This window comes from Bradysia coprophila, unplaced genomic scaffold (genome assembly GCF_014529535.1).
Source record: "Bradysia coprophila strain Holo2 unplaced genomic scaffold, BU_Bcop_v1 contig_187, whole genome shotgun sequence".
NCBI lineage: Eukaryota > Metazoa > Arthropoda > Insecta > Diptera > Sciaridae > Bradysia > Bradysia coprophila.
In genome coordinates this window covers 36670-42669 of record NW_023503450.1, presented here as the reverse complement: position 1 = coordinate 42669, position 6000 = coordinate 36670, and positions in this window count along the sequence as shown.

Genomic DNA, 6000 nt, shown 5'->3' with positions numbered 1-6000 from the left:
AAGTAGTACATTTAGATACACGACCTTTGTCTGAATCAAATTGTACGGTGAAGAGATTTATTCTCGGCCTCAACAATTTCAATTGGCTGACAAGCGAAAACAAGTTAAATTTCGCATCTGATGCTCAACGGAAATTGTTTCCGATAGTTAATCGCACAAAAACTGCGAAATATAAATAAGTGACGCTGGTTGCGTCCATCAAACTTCCAAAACATCTGCTATGAATTTTGGTGATGTATATAGTACATACAAATAACAGTCAATAACAGTTACAATCGAAATTTGAAACAAAAAAGTGTAGAAAACATGCACAAAGATCATACAAAGCTTCAGCAGATAAACTAAATACATATACGATTTGCGACATGTCTTCGGCAAGGACAACAAACTTTGACAACGTTTTTAGCCCCGTACGAAGTACGAAGGGGCTTATAGGATTACGATGCCGTGTGTAATTGATGGAATTCGAAGCAGACGGTGAGGGCAAAGTGTTTGCCTATGTTCATAGATGACGAATCCGCAATAAAAATTTGGGCCGTCTGTCCGTCTGTCCGTCTGTCCGTCACGTCGATATCTTGAGTAAATCAAATCCGATTTCAAAAAATTTTTTTTCCCTGAAAGATAGTCAAAATAGTGAGGCTAAGTTCGAAGATGGGCATATTCGGGTCGGCCCTTCGTGAGTTAGGGCCACCTAAGTGATTTAAGGTCTTTTGGTGATATTTATGGCAAAATAAACGATGGAAATGTAAATGACACGGCAAATGATAGGTATTGTCAATACCAATCCAGGAAAAAAAAGTTTTTTAAAATTGGGTGAGTGGACCGTGAGTTAGGGCCTTAGAAGTGAAAAGCTACTAGGGCCCTATGTGTATTTTACATAGAACTCGAGTAAATTTCATTCGTTTTTCGTAATTTTTGTGTCATTTGGAAGGTAATCGAAAGCCGAATAGAATGTTGTTGAAAAAAAAATTAAATTTGGGTCCTCGGACTAAGGCCGCTACTAGGGCCCTATGCGTATTTTACATACAACTCGAGTAAATTTCATCCGTTTTTCGTAATTTTTGTTTCATTTGAAAGATAATCGAACACCTAATAGAATGTTGTTGAAAAAAAAAATTAAATTTGGGTCCTTGGACTAAGGCCGCTACTAGGGCCCTATGTATATTTTACATATAACTCGAGCAAATTTCATCCGTTTTTCGTAATTTTTGTTTCATTTGGAAGGTAATCAAAAGCCGAATAGAATGTTGTTGAAAAAAAAAAAAAAAATTGGGTCCTCGGACTAAGGCCGCTACTAGGGCCCTATGCGTATTTTACATACAACTCGAGTAAATTTCATCCGTTTTTCGTAATTTTTGCTTCATTTGAAAGATAATCGAACACCGAATAGAATGTTGTTGAAAAAAAATTAAATTTGGGTCCTTGGACTAAGGCCGCTACTAGGTCCCTATGTGTATTTTACATATAACTCGAGTAAATTTCATCCGATTTTCCTAATTTTTGTTTCATTTGGAAGGTAATCGAAGGCCGAATAGAATACTGTTGGAAAAAAAATAAATTTGGGTCGTTGGACTAAGACCGTAACTTGGCCTTAGGCCTCTCAATAAATTAAAATTTTAGGGCTATTTGAAATTTTTGTTTTATTTGAGAGGAACGTCGTACGGGGCTTCGTAATTGCGCTATGCGCAATTTCCAAGATTACATAATAATTTTACTTTAACTACTTTAACCGGCGCATAGGCTTACGGTCAAAGTAGGGTGACAGACGCACTAGGGTCACGTACGCAATAGATATACGGGTTTGTACGGGGCTCAGTCGCAGCAAACGCTCCGACTGTTCTGATGGCTCGTTTTTTTACTTTATACGTACATTAAGTGTTTAAAAATGGACGAATGGGTTGGGAGAAGGACGAAGACGAGAACAAAGGTAATCGAAAAGAAATGGACTGGTAGTATTAACGTGGCAATAACCATTGCTATCCATATTACATTCTTTCTATTGCGTTCAATGCAAGATACATTAGCTATCCACATTACATTTAAGGCCAGTTCATGGTCGCATATATCGCAAAAATGTATGCGAGTATGAACTGGCCTTAAGTGAACGCACTCAATCAAACAAGTGAGAAAGAGACAAATACAGTTCAAGAAGTAAAGTGTGAAAGAGACGGAAGACTCACACGCTGCATGGAAATTGCCGGGAATGTGAGCATCAAATTTAAATGCTACCCATTTATGATTATAAAGACGCCGAAAAGTAAATTTGATTTATCATTCTATAAAAAATTGCAGTGAAAAGTTACGAATATACCTCTGTCTTGCAGCTCACATTCAAACACTTTCAGCTATACAACAATTTAATGAAACAAACAGTTACGGCAAATTTTTCAATAAATCTCATTTTCAGTAATACTTACGTCAATTACGGGGTATACAAACGAAAATTTATCGCCTCTGGCACTTTGTTACAACTCGACTCGATGTGGATATGTTTCGAGCAGGGGCAACTTTCACATGAAACTTATGAAAGGAAAAAGGTATAGGAGATAAACTTGGCAATGTCAACAACATGCAATTTAATTCCAAATCCTGACAAATTAATGCCATCAATCTAGGTTTAAATGGCAAGGAGACGAGATATATACCGTTCTGTTTTTGGTTTGGCTATTGGAATTGACATGACATTACAAAATGAATGGTAATGTTTAATACATTCCGTTTTGTGTCAAGTGATCGGCATGTATAATTACAGTAAGTTTTTGTGACTCGAATTGCAGAAGTAGAAAAGAGAATCAAGTGGAGAACGAATAACATTAATTGGGGACGCCAGCTCTCGGGCAAAAACAGTAATATTCCAACATAAACGAAAACGTACACGGTAATGTTCCTGTCAAAAAACTTCGACCATTGTGAATCGTTCGAATTATGCGTTCGATATTTGAGTGTGTTCAAAATTTTGGTGGTAATATTTATGATAAATTGAGCCGGGGTTGTGGATGTGAGTTTTTGAAGGGTAAGACTTAGTACTGGTACATTTTCTCATAGATTTGATGGATTACATTGAATTTTACTGGAATTTAGTTCGACAATTAAAAAAAAAAGAAACTGTTCAGATAAGTTGTTGTCGCAGCAATCTTTATTTTAGAAGATTTTCAAAAGTTCCAATATAAAAAAGAAGTGATGAAGGCTGAAGCAGAGAATAAGAAAGAAGAGCTTCAAATTTCTCGTCTCAAAACTGAGGCAGAAGAGCGAAAACAAATGCTCGCATTACTGTCGAAACTTATCAACAAAGAAAATTGATTTTACACGTGTATTGAAAATTTTGAAACTCTTCTAAAATAAAGATTGCTGCGAGAACAAATTATCTGAACAGTTTCTTTTTTTTAATTGTCGAACTAAATTCCAGTAAAATTCAATGTAATCCATCAAATCTATGAGAAAATGTACCAGTTCAGCGGAGCAGAGTTCTCTCTCTCTCTCTCTCTCTCTTTGAATTTTGATTCCGATTCATTGAACAAAAAATGAATTTAAAGGTAGGTCGTCGAAGTTAAAAGTTGTCCCAAATCGTCAGTCACCTTTCACATCAACGGGGCTAATGATACAAATTCGGACTAATTTTTTTTTTCCACTTTCACATCCAACGCTCTCTTTATCTATTTCCCTATAAAGACTACCGCTTCGGCCCGCTAGTTTTCACAACAGTATATAGCCTCCTTGAGGAGAAGCGGAAGGAAAAAGGGTATAAGACCAATTGAAACTTACTTGTCGTTTACTTTACATTTCACTTTCCAGAGTATAGTGCGATCTACGCTTAATAACCGTTTATACAACCAACGAACACATCAATTTACAGTCCCAGAAAATAAACTTTCGACATATTTGAAGATGCTAATTCTACTTAACCCAAAATCCATATAGATTCCACAATTTTAAAATTACTTTATAAAGTGGCCACGATTACGGCGCTGCAGTCTTGCCTTTAAAACATAATTAGGGCGGCTACGCGTGAATACGATTTTGATTCAATATTTTCGATTTTTGTTTTACATATTTGTTAACATTAAAAGTCGAGAGTCTGCTTCTTGCAATTGTATTTTGTAAGGACGGTTGAAAATAATGTCTTTCATCGGTGAACAATGCACAAATACACTGAATTCTACTATTTCTACTATTTTCCATATAAAGATATCGTTTCATTCAATCAACCTTAAAGCCTCGTACTCAGCAAGTCGCTGTAAATAAACCAAAGAGCTTAAATAACAGAGAAACACCTACACCAAAGCTTTTTTTTTCGCCAAAGATTATTTCCTCCAAATCCACACAGTTAGTGGTGAATTCGTTGAGCTTTTCTCTCTTTTGTTCTTGCATGTTAGTTCGCTTTTTTCTTGATTTTGTATGGAAATGAAGACAAAAATTGATAATACTTTCTTAAGAAAGATTTTTTTATGAAATATTGGATTGAATTGAAAATTATTATGTTACACAATATATGTAAATATATATAAAAGCTGTCATTAATATATATACAATAATATATTATGATGATGATGATGATGATGATGATGATGAATCAATAAATGAAATAAAATATTATATTCGAGTAAATAAATAATGTAACCAAATTCCAAACATCAAATGTTTCAAGATAAGTAAAGTTAAATGTTAAATGAATAGAAAATAGTAAAGAATTAAATGGAAGATTTGTTTCTGTTATCATTTTGTTTTTTGGACATAATAAAACTAGAGAGACCAAATAATTTTAAAAACAAAAAACCAACAAAATTTTGAAACATCGCGCATTCAATGCATTATACATCAAATATGAAAAAAAGCTTATTTTTTTATAAAAATAATATTTAAATTTAGAAGAGTTTGAAATTGAAACAAAACAAACAAAACGATCATAGTAAAATAAGATTTTTCTTTTATTGTTTTCCATACGTTTAGAACCATCAACAAAAATTAGTAAAAATGAAGACACAACTAATAGCAAATCAAACATAAACAATAAAAAGCAATATATTATAATAAATTCCAAACAAATAAATAGATAAACACACAACCAACTAAAATTAAATAAAACCCCAACCAATAAAATAAAGAGAAATGATCCTAACAAACGAATAATTTTAAGGATAAGAAACAACAACAACCAAATAAAACTTATAAACGAACTTATACACAATCAAAAAAAAACAACCAATTGCAATCTTTTCATAGTATTCTGTTTTTACACTTGAATTTTTATTTTTACTAATTTGCTTGTTCTGGAGCAGCTAATTTCATCTGTGATTTATATTTTGTTTTTATTTTTTACACAATTTTTATTTTGTATATTTATGATAGAAAAAAGACGATCGTTTAGAGAAAATTATTTATTTATTGATATTATAACTACTATCTACAGAAACTGTTGTTATTAATTTAATTATCATTGCATAATGTCTATTTCAATGTTTCCAAAAAAAAAAAAAACAAATACATGTTTGTACTATCAAGCAGCTAATGGTTTGTTTTCATTATTGAAGGGAGTTAACTGTTCGCTGACCTTTTGCGATTCGAAACAGAAACTGAAGTTTCTTAAATTACTAACTATATTGTCAGCTTATTATTCGGAATTTTTTGGGGAAGAATTGCGAGTGGTGCAAACCGTACAAACACCGCTCTCACTTTGTTTCATAAAGAAAATATTGCAAAAAAAAATCGTTGCAGAAACTTGCGCATGATTTCTCTAGGAATTTCGACTGATCAAAAAGAAGATACTGTTCGAAGGATGATTTTAAGATGACACTTACCTGAAAATGACTACTTTTTCTTTGCCCTTACTTACTTCATTCATAGACTTGAGCAAGTTACACACGGCTACGGCTTTGTCATCTGTTATCGACAACGCCGATCAAAATAAACTATGACTTTTGGTTCTGGTCTAATGAAGAGACAGGTTTCGTTTTAAAATCATCGATAATAATATTAGTACCATCCTGCCGTCTCTAATAAAAC